General features: G+C 40.0%; 1 protein-coding gene across 2 annotated transcripts in view; it reads right to left on the bottom strand.

Moving 5' to 3' along the window:
* Window positions 1–16,890, bottom strand: part of mgat3b (beta-1,4-mannosyl-glycoprotein 4-beta-N-acetylglucosaminyltransferase b) — an 82,057-nt gene that overhangs the window by 25,305 nt on the left and 39,862 nt on the right. The gene's annotated exons all lie outside the window — the stretch shown is intronic.

Genomic DNA, 16,890 nt, shown 5'->3' with positions numbered 1-16,890 from the left:
TGTATAAATAGTAAACGATACACACAAAAACAAAACTGGTCCTCCCCCTCTTCCTCCCGTGGCTTTCGGAAGAATCAAAAAGTTTAATTCTGTCGCCAATGACCTCTGATTCTTATGTTCCTTCAGGAAGTCAGACATGGAAAAAAATTACAGAAACACTTTTACAACACTTCTTCTTTTGGTTTCTGTCACCATGAGAACCTTTTAGGAGGTTTCCCCTCCATCATAAGTTAAAGGTCCAGTGTGTAGGATTTAGGGAGATATATTGGCAGAAATGGAATATACTATAATAAGTATGTTTTATTCAGTGTACAGTCACTTAGAATAAGAAGTGTTGTTTTTTCGTTACCTGAGAATGAGCCATTTATATTTATATAAGGAGCAGGTCCCAAGTTTATCGAAATTACCATATTGCACCGCTACAATAGCTTTGTACAGACAAACAAAACACTGGCTCCAGATAGGGCCATTTGTGTTTTCGCGTCGGCTACTGAAGCAACAGTATGACTTTGTAACATGAAAATGGTTTATTCAGTGTTTCTAGCAGTTTAAATCACTGGGTGGTTTATTTTGGAGAGCAGGCGACCTCTGTGGATAATTAGGCTTTTGATGAAAACCTCCTGAACGTCTGGATCTCATGTTATCTGAAAAAGGAGACCTCATGTGGTCAACTAGACGCCCGCATTGACATGCCAAACATCATTAGAAAAAGATGGATTTTTAAGGTGAAACTGTGTTAATTTGAGTTTTTGTGTGTTTAAATCACGAGGTCTGTTCACTTTGGAAAGGAGGAGACCTTTGCAGATAATTCGGTTCACAATAAAGCATCAGATAAAGGTGAGCAAACAGAAAAATTTTGAGAGAAAAAGAGTGAGCATACAATGAATGTTGTGGTCAAGCTGCTCAACCCCGAGATGCAAAACTGCATTGGAGATACATTGATTTGTATCGTGAAAATGCCTTGTTCAGTGTTTTTACCGGTTTAAATCATCTAGTCCGTTTGTTTTGGAGAAGAGGGGACCTCTTTAGCTCCCAATACAAACTTCCTCAACAATCAACACTGAAAGAATTCTAGCCAGGAGAAGATTTAGCTGCTTGCAATCTGCAATTCACTGCTAGACGCCACCAAATCCCCCCTAAATCTTACGCACCTTCACCTTTAAGCTCAAGTTGGCTAAAAGCATTTCAAGCTGAACTTCGTAGACCAACCAAATGTAACAAACACTCCACTATCACAGCAGTTACACAAGAAATTAAGGCACTTCGTAATTTTCCTAAAACTATCAGTTTCCACTCAGCTATCACAGCAGTTACACAAGAAATAAAGGCGCTTTGTCAGTTTCCTAACAGGATATGATTCAAGGCTTTTATTGACACTTGTTAAACTGCCACTCTGGAAAAGCTACTGGTAATTTCAGAACTGATGACTTTACAAACAGCTCGCAAAGATATAAAGTTATTCAGTTTTTCAAAACTACTGCAGCTTTCAGGGATATATTTCGCACTCAATAAAGCATCCAAACATGACAGCCCATTAATGCCAATGACAGCTGTTCACTCACTGCGTACTGTATGCTGAATGAGTTTGTTTGGCTTCAGTGCTCGTAATGCATGTTAATTAGACTCATTTTTTCTGGATCTGCCTGGCCGACAGCCGTACTTGTTTTGTGGCTTTTGAGTCATACCTGACCTACTGTATTGGTTCAAATTGTGTTAAGCTGTTTTGGAATACATGTGATGCTTTGAGCTGATGCTTTTGGATGAATGCCACATTGCCTTTGTAGGCCTGAGTGCATTATTAGCCCAAAGCTCACGCACAAACTAGATGATTGTTAGCTCTGTCTTTTCTGTTGTGATTGATTTGTTGTATGAAAGCATCCATAAATATCACAACCAAAACTAGACATAACCCTTTGAAACCTGGATTGACATCAGTGTTCTTGTGCTACACTCAGACACCTTTCGCAAGCATTTAAACCTTTGAAACATCATCTGATTGGTTTGGTTTCTATTAAAAAAATCTTATACAAAAGGCATACAGCAACTTGGCATGAAATGCCCCACAAAATGCAAACAAATTGTTACATATGACAAGAAAATTACCTGAAAGTGGCTTAAATAATGGAGAGCTGAATCGCGCGACACAGTGAATCGATAATTTTATTCATTGCCAACACATTCAATAATCCATTATTTTATTGATTCGTTGTTGCAGCCCTAATTATAATTATATATTTTAGGCTAGAGAAAAGTTTTTATTACCATATGTTGTTTTATTTTATTTTACTCTCTTTTTCATGTCATTCCCTGTTTTTTATTTTTTACTGTTATTTTTTTTGTTAGCTTATTTCAAGTATTTTTCTTGTAACTTTTTACTAATCTCCTGAAAAGTTTTGGGTCATCTTTGATAAGTTGCTCATTGCCTTCCTTACTTGGGCCACCACAAGAACTGAGGATTTGAAAGCTCCTTTTTCTGTTAGCTGCATAGTGCACATTTGTCAAATGCCAAAAATTAGGTGATCTGAGTATGAATTTTAGCTTTTTTTTGCATACCCTTATTTTTTTCTATTATATTGCATTTGAGGGCTCAAACTTTATAATATTTCATACATTTGAACACTTCATTCCTCCAGCGGCCTACATGAAAAGTCACTCCTTCTCTCTTTTCTTTCAAACTGCAGCACCAGAGACTCTGCCTCTCTTGGCACAATTTCAGTATAGTCTTCTCTTGTGTCTTTTGCAGCAGAATAAGGGAATTCAGCTCTTCTCTGGGCTTACGGGTCACTGGTTTGGTGAGTCAGACGTCAGGAGAAAGCCAGCGTGCTAAGTGGGTTTCAATAATGCAGGCATGGTGAAGGCCTCAGAAAGCGTGTGTGTGTGCATGTGTGAGTGTGAAACTGTGTGTATGTTAAGAAAGAGCCTGGGTTTTAGGTGTACATGGTTATTGGGAAGTGAAGGAGGAGCTGCAGTGTGAATGTGTGCCGACTCTGGGAGACTTGGTGCGTGTGAGGAATACTGTTTGGGTGTAGTAGGTGCGATTTGGAGTGTGTGTGTGTGCGTGTGTGTGTGTGTGTGTGTGTGCGTGCGTGAGAGTGAAGGAGCATGGATTGAGGTGGGAGGATGGGAAAAGCCGGTGGAGTGCCTTCATTCCTCCGACCTCATCTATAATTCAGCTCGGTAGCGGTCCGTGAGGTCTTTCTCTCGTTCCCCCCTGTTCGCTCTCTGCACTGAAGGTGGAGACAAGTGTTCCATGGTACATTACACTGCCTCTCCCCATCTATCCATCCCCATCTACCACTACCTCTCCAGGGGCCGAGCAGCTGTAAGCGGCTGCTCAGTGAATTTCACTGAATGGAGATATTCTGAACATGCACAATATGTTCAAAGGGGCGATATAAGACTAATACAAGCCTTAAAAACAGGTTAAAATCTATTTTTTTTCTCCATTGTACATCGTCTTTAACTGAAACAGCTTAAAATAATGTATAAAAAGATGATTTTAACAAGGTACACGGATGAAGAGGGGGTTTGACGATCACCAGGTGTTTACAGGGGTTATCAATTTTTTCCTAGTTTATTTTTCTTTTTTCTGTAAATAATAATGAAACATTGTAGATATCAGATTTTTTGGGTATGTGGGTGTATGCATATATTTTTAGTTAACTAGAGTATAAGTTTAAATTAATAAGGAAGCTGGTTTATAAATATTTAATAACTTATGGAGAATGTTTGGGATTAAGGAAGTTTGTACTTCTCACTCCTTTTGAAATATGTATCATGTTTTTGACAATGCCTTTTGCACTATGTTTTTCATTTTCTGCAAACATAACTTTTTTGTCTGTTGGTTTGTTTGTAGAATTATTTCTCTATTTTCTTTTTTACATGTTTGAAACATTAGAACTCATGCAAAGCTTTGGTCAAAATACTAATTCAGAGGACAAGAATATTTTTTATGCTCAAAAGTAAAAAAAACAAGAAAACCAAACATGAATAACTTTGGCTAAAAACAGTTAATCAAACTCAAACCAGGCTCAATTCCTGTGTTCTGAATTTAATATGAAGTCTAAGATTATTAAGATTATACAACACTTCCCATAACTCACTCGTGCGGTCTTGTCAGCCAATGTTAGATGTCTTATATAAGATATGTTACATATTTGATGAAGTCGGCCGTGATTGAAAAGCCAAGTATTAAAATGTCCTTTTTCATGGATAAAGGCCTTGTGAAGGAGAAAAGTCTCACTGAAGAATCGAAGTTGTCTTGAGTTGCATGAACAATGAGATTCCTTTTGTGTTCTCTCATAGTAATCATCATCATCTTCTCAGCTTTATCTGATCCCAACACTGATCTGGGTTCAGTTTTCTCCCTTCAATCTCCAGAATATTGTCTGTCCTGAAAAGCTAATAAGACTCCTGCAGCCCCCTCTTTCCGGCTCGGGCTGCCACAGCCTCCAGTCTTGTTGACTGAACACCAAATTAAAAAGGTAAGCCAATTATACATCTGTGGCCTACGGGAAAACTTCCCTCGACTACAAAAGGCTTTCACGTCCATCTTCCCAATTTCCCAATCCCCTGCAACGTCGTACATCACTGTGCAGCTCCGCTAATGAACACGGCTCTCTTAAAAAGCAATCTCCACCGCAGTGATTCATTTCTTAAGTCATTTGCAGCATCCATACACCTCTTCTTTTTGCCACGCCCACTCCCTTCAACTCGATTAAAAGCTAAAAGGCCAACCGCTACATTCTCGGCAACTTAGCTCGTCACCGCCCTGCATTGTGATCGTATGGCTGACTCATGCTGGCGTCATTATAACACAAAATGTAATGACGGGGTTCTGCAGATCATCTTGACAGTAAACAAAGACGCTCTCCTTGTTGCCATGCTTTCCCCAGGTGTGTCATTATTTTCAAGACAGGATAAAAACACCAATTCTCCCTCTCCCACCTTCCCGTCCTCCCCCTCTTCCTCTCGGATGCCTGCTGAACTGAGAATTGTTTGCTGCAAGGACTACCGCTTCTGTTTGTGCCTGAAGTATTGAAGTCATTAGTTTTGCTTGTGTGTGTGTGTTTGTGTATGAGAGAGAGTTAGTGGGGTGGCAGTGGTCTCTCCAGTGGATCTGTGTGAGCACAGGCCTTACTGCGTCTATCTGTGTGAGAGAAAATGAAAAGGCAGCAGACATGAGCGCCGCCAATTCCCTGCGTGTGTTCGTTTTCCCCTGTGAGAACGCACATCCCGGTGCGAGCCAGCCTTTGTGAGGAGTGCTCGCCGCATCCTTTCATCTGTTTTTCACCAGCCCGCCTTCAATCGGCTGCAAGTTAAAAGCAGTCGACCATCGCGTAATCAGCCAGCCGGCTAACGATCTGGTCAATCGGCAAGGTCAAGACACTGAGCCATGATTGACACGATCAAAAAGGGCCAATTGGGCCAAATCACAAAACACTCAGACTGATGTGCAAACACAGGCCTGGGATTAGCTAAAGTAGGTCAACACCCAAAAAAACACAAGGCTGAAGGATTCGCTGACACACTCCTATTGTCTGTGCGGCTGCCATTGTTATTACGGAAACAGGAAGATGGAAGCCATTAGAAAGGTTCCATTTTGGCTCTGGTTAAGCCTCATGGTCTTTGCATTAGTCTACGGTCCAGGCGGTAATTGCTGAACGCACAGAATGAGGCCTGATGGACACGGAGAATGGCGCCTTTGTGTTCAGTATTGTTGCTGTGTAAGGCATACCAGGATGCTGAGAAGTGGCCACGTTAGTTTAAAGAAGCCCACAGTCATGAAATCTTCAACCATACATTCAGTTCTTGCAGCAGCTACTCTATCATCTCTCATACAACAAGGCAAATAGGTATTTGATGGTGTGTTGTGTAGCAGGTCTGCATTGACGAAGGCGTCACACCTGAAAGCATCTCGCCCGGCCTTGGCAACTGTTTTTAATTACAGGTCGATGGAGGCACTCGAGGAGAGAGTGCGATCAGAGCGAGAGAAGAGACAGTGATTAGAGGGAGGAATGTCGAGGGCGAAAATCTCAAAAGAAACAGCTAGAGGGAGAGAAAGGGGGCGAAAGGGCGGTCTTAAAGGGGAAGCACGAGTGTGAGAAAATAGCGCGAGCGGTGGTGCAGCGGGAGGATGTATGGTTCTATAGATATGAGTGAGAGTAGGAAGGAGGGAAATAAAGAGATAGAAAAAAGAGAGAGGGAGAGATGTGGGGGAGGGATTCAGTGGATGCCTGAATAAAGAAAGAGCCAGAAGCTGTGTGTGTGTGTGTGTGTGTGTGTGTGTGTGATCAAGACTGTAGATCACAGAGTGAAGGAGAGCTGGATGGGAGAGTGTGTGCAACAGCAAGTTCAACAGAGAGATGAAACATTTGGTGCGTTTACAAGCACGCAAACAACTTCATGACTGTGGATTCAAAGATTCACGATAATAGTTTCATTTAGGAAACATCAGGGTTTGCAGGAACTTAATGTACCTGATAATAAAGCCTTGACAGATGCCAAACTCACGAGGCTGATGGCAATATGGATATTTTAGAACATTAAGATAAAGACAGATCTGCAAAGTTTGCTGTTAAACATAGTATTTTTCTATAAGGAATCCTTAAATTTGGTTAATTACAACTAAAATAAATACCTAGCTCCTAATATGTAGATATAACAGTTAACTTTAGTAGAAACAAAAAAACTGAATTTGAGTTAAGAAAATTAAAACTCAAATGCAGCTATGATACTGACTTATAGTAAACATAACTAAAATAGTGTGAGTTACTTGATTAATCAGGTAATCAATCAAAAGAAAACGATGTGGTCATTTTTTAGGCAAAAATCTCAAATATTTGATAATTCCAGCTTGTCAAATATGAGGATTTTCTGCTTTTGAGATAAAATTAGGAGGTTTTAGACTGTTGGTTCAGCCTGGTCTCACTCCCAGGGCTACAAAATGCAAACTCAAACAAAAACCCATCTTCTATATTATAACACAGTCAGAGCAACGGACATGACAAAATATATAACAAGAGATTGGAGGACCACTTTGAACTGTAGAAAATTGTAACAGAATTTTTGGGATATATTTGGACACCTTTCAGACCAAACAAAAAGTAACTTGGATAATAACTGTCTGATAAACAGAAAATGAAAGCAATCATCAGGTCCAGCCCTACCTATCCTTAATTACTCATTTATTTTTTCCAGTTTGTCCAACCAAAAATAGCCCAAGTCAACAAACTGAACAAATACTGTACATCTGCTGTGTGTCAGTAAGCTACGATTGGCTGATGAAACTGTCCAAAAAACAGGAAGTTTCATAATATATTAGTATTGTTTTAAATGTGTGCAAAACCACTAGTTAACGAGAAGTAGAGATATAATGGAACTGATGGAAGAGTTAATTTCCCTTTCTGAGGAAATAGCATCTCAGCTCAGTCACTTTCAGCATTAGTTCAAACATTTAAGCCGGGTTTTTTTTTGCCACCAACCCCCAAAAAATCTGCTATTTCCTTGACATAGCTGCTAGCAATTTTATATTTCAGAGGAAGAGATCACTAAGCTGTATAGGTGCCAGGAGGAATTTGAGTAATCCATCTGGGTTAATCGAGTTGTGCTTCTGCGATTACAACCTTAATGCGAGCACGATAACTCTAAAAGGGGTTTATCTGACAGTTGCAATATTACCCTGCTGGCTCTAATCAAATTATTCGAGTTCATGCAAGCATGGTGAGTGACAGAGAAAAAGACGGAGGGTCAGGGAAGGGCAGAGGCAGAGTGGCACATTAGAAAAGGGAAGGTAGAAAGAGCCATAGAAACAGATACCCACAAAGCGAGATGGGAGAAAGAATCAGGTGATTCCTGTCAGCTGTGTGATCTCGAAAAAAAAGCAGAGAGCCGGAGTATCAGCTCTGCTCTTCCTGGCTCTGCTGTCATCTGATCTTCACTTACTGAAAAGACGGCCGAGTGAAAAGCTTGAAAGCACTTGGCACACACTGCCAGTTCCTCCCATTGCGATGAATGAGCTCACCAGACAAAAAAGTTCACTAGATGTCAGCTTTCATAAAAGGCGGACACTAGTATGACAAAAACTAAAGATAAATGGTGCAACATTACCCTATAAATAAAGGCTTTGTTTGCTACTTTCTGTAATGCACTCCTTTATTTTAGGGATTCTGTAGATTTCCATCTCATCTTTTTGGAACAAACAAAAGAAGTTTGTTTGGAATAAACACAAACAGCATGGGCGCCACCAACAGAAATCATGGATCGAACACATCAACACTCAACAACAGCGAAACCAAAACACACCGAGTTCTTAGCACCGATTTTAATGAAAATGTCACAGATTTCCAGAATTAGTTTAAAGCATAAGGCTCCCTTTCAGAAATCATGTCATAACAAATCAACTCTCGTGTATGTAAATAAAGAAACTGATTTGGCATTTGAGTCATAACAAATCACCTCTGGGTGTATATAAATAAAGCCAGGATGTCTCATGAACATAAAACAAGTTGTGCAGAACAATCTTGCTTTTATAGTTACCAAAAATCCTGAGGGCATCAAAACTAGTCCCACATAAAAACGAATAATAATTGCAAAATGAGCCTGAACCAAAGCTGCAGCAAACACTCAGAGTCAACATAAGCGGGGACCAAAATCTGCCTAGGGGGACGTGGGTGTATCCCCCCCATCTGAAAACATAAAATATTATTCATCATTAGCAAGTACAGCTATATAACATACTATATGAATATGCAATAAATGAGAGCTGCTAAATTGTAAATTATAACCCAATATTACGTTTTAGTTTTGCATACATTGCAGGTACAGGCCAGCAACACAACTGACAAACCACACGCAGAACATTCTTGGCGGTCTTTTTGTGGTTATTTTGAGTCTGTAGCTAGTTGGTAATTTGAGTGACATTTTGCAGTCGCGGGGCCACCTTACACTTTGGCCCCCTGGTAGGGCTGCTCAGTAATCCATTCATGGGTGTCTGGCTGCCTGCTGTGATAAAAGATTTTTTAAAAAAACTAATTTAAACATTTGGACATTTTGAGCATATTAGAATATTTGGGGGTGGAGAAGTACCCCCTCCCGAAATATATATCATAATTACAGCCATGGCCTGTTTCACTAACTATATCTACTGTATTTAGACCATATTTTCCATACCATATTTTACCATATTTTCCTCATCTGTCCCTTTTAGGCAGGCAGCGGAGATGTGACGCTGTCATTTTTGTGTCGCCTGAATTGGCTGACAGGTGTCTGTTTGTCTATATGCAAATGTGTACATGTGGTATGTGCATTTTCAGTATCAGCTCTCGCCTTCCCCATGTAGAATTACTGCAACAGAGGAAGCAGCTTAAGATTTCACTTCCACAACGAAAGCAACAATGGAGGTCAAAGGTGACAAAAAAACTGATCTGTGTAGAGAAATAAAAAGAAATAAAACTTAGACGTAACGCTACGAAACGTAAAAAATCGGGAAACAGTAGAGACAAAAATTGATGACAAGATATGTCAATGACATTTAAGTGTAAAGATACTGGACTTGCAGAGAAATTAATGAGAAATTAATTAAAGAATTATCAATCTCCACACTGCTCGCTCAAAAACTTCTGATAAACATTCACTGACGCTGAGTAATAAAAAAACACGAATGGACCCAATTAAAGGTTAGTGGTCTGAACTTGTTTAAGTGTTTGGTTTTTAATGGGAGCATTGTGCTGGCACACAGGAACCCAGTCCTATAAAACGACTTCATACGCATCGCAATAATCAGAGAAAAATATGGTGAAATATTCATCGTGTTTGCTTTCTAGAGGTTAACCCCTTGCATTCAGACAACTTTCACAACCATTTAACACTCTGAAACATGAGAAAATTATTTTGGTTTCTTCTAAAAACACAGGAAAAAAACACAGCAACATCAATAGCAACATGGCAAGAAATGTCATGCAAACTGCCCAAAAAATTAGTAAAAGGTGACATGGAAAAAATCTAAAAACTAGCTGGGGAGTGATCATAATTTTTCCAGAAAACTATTCATTATTAACTATACTGAACTATATATTTAAAATTAGGTTACAGGAAAAAGAAGAAAGAAAGAAAAAGAAGAAAATTAACATTTTTGAACACTTTCTTGAGGTCATTTTTGTTTGTTTTTTTTTGGACTTTTCTTTCTCTTTTTTTTGCTTATTATCAGGTAATTTTTGTATAATTTATTTATAATAATTTATAACTAATTATACAAATAACTGATTCTTCATTCTTTTAACTAATTCTTGGTGATTTTTTGGTCATTTCTTGTTAAGTTGCCCTTCAAGCCAATTTGCTGCGGTTTCAAAGGGTTAAACTAAGTTTCAATGAAGTTGCAGTGTTGTCCTGTTAAGTGTCTCTGTCTGCTCTTTTTTCTGCGGTTTCTTGTTTGGATTGAAGAAGTTTGTACTTTCAGCCTCACCTTATGATTTTCCAACTTTTTTCCCCTTTTTTGGCTCATCCAGGCACCTGTAATGTAGCCACTCGTTCCTTTGAAAGCTTCTTGCATGCAGCTTTGAGAACTTACATAAAAGTATTTTTTGAAGAAGCCTCTTCAAAAAGTTGACACATGCTGCTAATTAGCATTCATCTACATAATCTTAACTTTCCTGTGAAACTGCCTCCGTAATTGTGATTAAAGTACTTTTAGGTTCTTATTAAGATGGTGTCTCACGTACGAGATACTTCAAACTGAAATATGAGGGATTAAATTTGGCTATATGCCTACATTCATACCGTACAGGCTGCAAATGGCCAGCTGACTCCAAGATCCATTTTGTTGACTCTTACCACAACCACGCACCTCACCTCACACAACCCTGAAAAGCACATTCAGGCCTGCACAAAAACTTCCTCTGTGTCCTGCCCCTCGTGCTCCCCGCAGCTCTTTTCGAGTCAGAGGGAGCGTTTTCAAGCAGTGTGACAGATTGATCAGCAGTTGCCGTTGCACGTGTGACAACGACTGCGTCCGATCGGGTCTGGCACATTTCTGCGGCCGCGCCGTTGTCCAGACTAGTAACGAGTCCGCTGCCAACTGCAATCACAAGGCCTGTCTCTGCACTCCGCAGCTCACTTATCTGTTACGGACACAGTTCAGGGGGCGCCGTGCACGCTGGAAATTCAGAGTGGTGATGCAGAAAATGTGTGTCACGCATGTGTCTTTATGCTGCTCGAGTAAATACATGTATCTTAACAGAAACTCTTTGTTTGCGCTACTGTTATGCCCATAACACTGTAAGCCTGCACACCGCACCCTCCCTCACGTTCAGACTTGACATTTAGGAAGTTAATTTTAGCCATAGCACAGAAAAGGACAAGGAAGCATGGCAAATGGAAAGCAACTCCACAAATAAAGTTATGCAGCAGCCCACAGAATAAAAATGCCAGGAAATATAACCTCTAAACCGAGCTTCACTCCCCTTTTCCATGATCCATGACTCCCCTGTGGCTTCAAATCCTCCTTTAACCTCTCTGTGACCTGTCTGAGAATAAAAAGGATGTGTCGTTTTAAAGACATCTGTTTGGGAACTTGTGGCATGACTTCCAACAGCAACATGACACACCAGGAGGCGTCTGCTTTTAATTTTGGAGAAAGTGGACCTCAAAAGATTTGGCAGGTTTCTGGATATGCACTGACCACTGACCGGTTTTGAGTAAAAACAGTTCTGTAGTGTTTTCAATTTGTTCTGTGCAAAGTCATGGCGGTGGAAGAAATGCTTAGATATAAATAAGAATAAAAAAAAAAAACAAAAAAAAAAACAAGTGATGCTGTATTTTGCGAGCTGGCTCCAGAAAATAAACTTTAATTACAGCAGCGCAGTTATATGCCAATGCACACCAGTCAAGTTGCACTCACAGTTTTCATCCATTGATGCTCGACAAACACCTTCTGTCCGGCAGCAAAGAAGATCGACACAGTCATCACAGTTTCAGGATTAATGATACCAATTCAGTATCTGACCAAATGTCTCCCCTTTTGTTTCTGAGTCTGAGTAATGACTGGGAAAGTGTTTTTGCAGAACATTGTGATGTCACAGTGAGGATGACCTTTGGCCTTTTCGATATAACATGTCATTACTTCATCATTAAGTCCTTGTGGGAAATTTTAATTGGGAAACATGAATTCTTGGGTTATGGTCAAAAACATCTTTTATGAGGTGACCTTGACCTTTGACCAACATATTCTAATCAGTTCAGCTTTAAGTCTAAATGAAAGTTCGTGTCAAATTTGAGAAAATCCCCTGAGGTGTTCTTCAAATAGATTGTTCCCAAAAATGAGATGGATGCAATCATTCACAGTGACCTTGACCTTTGACCTAGGGCGATTCAATTTTAATCAGGTTAAACTCAAATGAATGCTAAATCTGAAGAAATTCCCTCAAGGTTTTAGTGTGATATCGCAATCAGTGAGGTTTTAAATCTAAGTAGATGTTTGTGGCAAAATTGAAGACATTCCTATAAGGTGTTCTTGAGATATCGCATTCACTTGAATAAGATGGATGCATGGTCACAGTGACCCTGACCTTTAACTACCAAATTCAAATCAGGTATTCTTTGAGTCCAAGTGGATGTTTATGCTTAGTCAGAAAAACTCCCTCAAGGCGTTCTTGAAATATTGCATTCATGAAAATGGGACGAACAGACGACCCGAAAACACAATGCCTCCAGCCACAGCTATTGCCTGCGCAGAGGCATAAAGAAGGAGTGAAGAAGAGTCTGTGACAAGGATCTTGCAACATTACCCACAACGCTGCCGCAATCCAAGTGCCACTTATGATGGCGCCTCAGATCTGCTTCCTGCAGTGTTGCTATAGGAATCTGACAATGGGAGCAGCTACTGAAGTACATTAGCTTTCTATTTTAACAGATATGGGCTTTCATTTTGACTTCACCCAGTGGAGAAGGCTGTGCGGGTCTTACTGACCCAGGTTCAGCATTTTACAGTTACTGCAGGATGGGACTGAAGAGCTTGTTAATTGCAAAACTGTGCTGGAAAAAATTAATGCTGCTGTCCTTGACCTCAGTGCTGTTATATTGTTATATAATACCCCAAAAGGATGCAGAGAGAGAGGGGGTGTGACAGAGGGAGGCAGATAATTACTGGAACTGAACAGTGCATGCACCGATTTAGACTAAATAATAAGCTAAATATACTGCCAATGCATTAAATAGCTTGTTTTTTCTTGAAGTAAAACGTACTTTTGCGCACTATTTTGGCAATACTGCAGCTGAAAAAACGTGCAAATATATGGAAACTAAATTTAAAGCATAGCATACTGCAGATAGAGTACTACACATCTTCAGACCAGAGACACTCTATTATTCTCTTGGCTGACTGAGAGGTCACGGTGGCTGCAGCCTGTCGCGTCGGCACCAGTCACTGTCAGAATCAGAGCTCCTTCAATCTGAGATAGCGGCATTACAGCATTAAGACCACTGAAGGAGAGTGGAAGCGACAGACTGACTGATTTTTTTTTAAGGTTTTTAGCTGCCAGCTCAGGGACTGCAGTCTGGAAATGCTTCAATTAGAGTGTCGTGGAGACTTTCAGAGACTCTAGTGCCGACCCTCCACCATGTTTCATGTCAAAGGGCTGCTTCACCCAAATTACAATCAAAACATTTTCTCTCTTGCTGCAATATCCAACCATGCAAATGCTGTATTTTTAGTTTTATTTGAATATGTTTTGAGACATCTGTCTCCAAGATATCTACTGCCACTCCAATATAATACAGGTGAATAGAAAAATAGTCAAATTTAAAAAATACATTTAAAGCTGCATTAATTGATTATGTGGCTACTTTGGAGCAGTGGAACAAGCCTTTTTTATGAATGAACAGACTTCATAATAGTCACATAGCGTCCGATAGAAATGTGTGAGTCATTCATGCATTTGTGTTTGGATCATTTATCAGAAGCTGCTCGAGTAAAACAACAAACATCCATTCAGTCATTGTAGCTCTACATTCAGCTCATGTTCCCTTCCCGGTGGTGTCCACCTTGACCGTTTGGCAGCAAAGCCAACCAGCTAGCATCCCAAGTGCCCTTATCTCCGCCGACCCTTCTTCCCTTTTGACGGCACAAAGCTCACCTGCACTCGGAGCGCTAACCGCAAAGGTCAGGAATGTGGGGGGAAAAGAAAAACGGGGAGAAAAAAACAAATGAAAAGGAAAATGTCAGGCACCGTGAGATACTTGTCAGCGGGGCGTACGTCTGAGAGAGGAGGCGGCGTGCTAGCATGTCCGATCCCTCTGAGAACCAGGTAAATAACCTTGGGCTGTTTACCGCGCTCCGTCTTCTGCTCATGCTAATCTTCACACGCTCAAATAACACACTGACACCATTTTCAATCTTCCCCTATAGGCGACACCTCATTGTCATTCTCCCGTCTCTCCCTCTGCCTTTTTCTCTCCGTCTCCATCTTCCTCTCTGTTCCACGCCTCTCAAAACCGACAAAGTTTGCTGACATTTTAAAGCTCCCACTGCTGTGCCGCTTCACGTTGCACTCAACAACATCCGCTACCTTTCTGCAAATGCTCAGAGCTCCTTGCCAAAGCGCATCAACATGACGCATAATTCATTATTTTAATGAAAAATCACTGGAGGCGACAGCATGACATCAAACTAGCAAATGGCTTCAGGCAAGGAAAGCACAGTATACATTTTAGCTCAAAGGTATGATTACTACTGAAGCACATTGTTTGTATTAACACAGTGACAGAGAACACTGATTAACTGAGGGAGGAAAATTAGATTTGCTCAGTTCAGTAACACCATGCAACAGATCATTTTCTTGTATCAAATGAGCAAGTTGCTGCAGAGTCATAAATCAGTCCCTGCAGAGATCCATTTGTTACTTTCTCACTTTTACTCAACTTTTACAAGACATCTGAATTAACAGGGAAGTACATTAATTCAAAAATTTACTGCAAAGGCTGGCAAACTCTAGTTAAGTAACAACGTTAAGTATGAATGCAGCAGGGTGTGCAGTAAAATGTTTCTGTTAAATTAAGGCTGGACGATATTGCTTTAAAATAATATTGTGATATTTAAAGGTGATACTGTGATGGCTTCTTGAAAACCACATTTGCATAGATCTAAAAAAACAGTTTACACCCAAATCTTTCATGTTTCAAGATTTCTGTGTTTCTCTTTCGGACCAGAAATGTGTGCTTTTCCTTATGGCATGCATCACTACTCCACAGATGTGCAAACTGTTGACTGGTTGGTTTGTGTATAATGAATATATAATAATATTAATATAATATGTATAATAATATATATAATATGTATATGTATGTATATATATTATATATATATAATATGTATAATGCGTGTCCATGACAACACATTAAGCTGACCATAAACAGACAAACAGCAAACTGCAGCAAACTGCAGAAAAATTCCCAATTAAGGCACAGATTCCAAATGTGCTGTATGTTTAAAGAATGCTATTAGAACCCAAATAATGCCGACATATCAAACAAACAATGCTGTCAGTTTTCCGACAAAACAAAACTATGTAGACTGACACATCGACTCTGCTGCTACTTTTTTGTTGATTCTCCAAATTTAAACTCCAGCAGATGGGTCACAGCGGTTTGATGAGCCACTTGCGGTTTCTCCTGTGCTTTGGTTGATTGGAGGCAAATGGAACATTTAGAAAATTGCAAATAATCTGACTTCATTTCCGGGGCATTTTTCTGCTTTAATGGAGCGATCAGAGGAGCGATTCGGGGGAGACAGAGGGAGTCATCTAAACAGACATGATGCATCTTTCGATGAAATATAGACACTTGATCTCCTCTTTCCTCATACTGCAGCACAGAACGTATTTACAGCAACATCCCTCATCAAGCTGCACTCAGGGCAACATAAATGTTGGAAAAGAAAAATTGGATCTTGTTTGTGATTTTCCTGTAATGCTGAATTTAATATTTCGTCTCACATTTTCATTATAGCCACACCATGCAGCTATTAAATTCAGCAATGTGCCACGTGACTTAAAACGACTGTAGTTTGCCTATGACTGACTTGAGGGATTTTAAAGATCTGCTGCAAATGTCATTTGCTCCAGTAAAAGCAAGATAAACCTTACCTGCACCACAAGACTTAAACATTGCACGTGCCACATTTAAAAGAGACACCACAGGAAAATGCTGCTGATACAGCTCCGGCACAGCATGGAAATGCTTCATCATTAGTCAGTTGTTTCATTCGCTAATGGCGCGAAACCTCAGCAAACATCTATCCAACCAGCCCCGGTCACAAAGGGACGCCATAAAGAACGTCACACCCACACATCTTGCAAAATGCAAACAGAGAGGTTTCAGCTTTGGACAGCAGTGATTGAACTGCATGTTAATCATCTCTTGCACTTAACTAGAATAACCGCCTCGGCGTTGTGTGTCTCCACAAACCAGTCCAGTTGCCTCGGTTTACATTGATGTCGATAAAAACATGGATACTTCACATGCATCTTACCTCCAGCAATACAGCGGATCTATAAAACCAGCACAGTTTTAAGGTGGGCCCACAAGATTACTGTCACCAATTCAGTATCTGACCAAATGTTTCCTTTCCTTTACTGAGTCACGGCGTTAAGTAATGGCAAGAATAGTAAATTTACAGAACATTATGAAGTCACAGTGAAATGTCACTTTATCATTTTATCCTATCAGACATTTGTGTGAAATTTTGTCAAAATTAGGGTATAATTCTTGAGTTATGGCCAAAAACACATTTTGTTAGGTCAAAGTGACCTTTGAGCTTCGACCACCAAATCCTAACCAGTACATTCTTAAGTCTAAGTGGACGTTTGTGCCAAATTTGAAGAAATTCCCTCAAGGTGT

This window comes from Plectropomus leopardus, chromosome 4 (assembly GCF_008729295.1).
Source record: "Plectropomus leopardus isolate mb chromosome 4, YSFRI_Pleo_2.0, whole genome shotgun sequence".
NCBI lineage: Eukaryota > Metazoa > Chordata > Actinopteri > Perciformes > Serranidae > Plectropomus > Plectropomus leopardus.
Note: the sequence above shows the minus strand (reverse complement) of the source record. Positions and strands in the feature narration are given on the sequence as shown.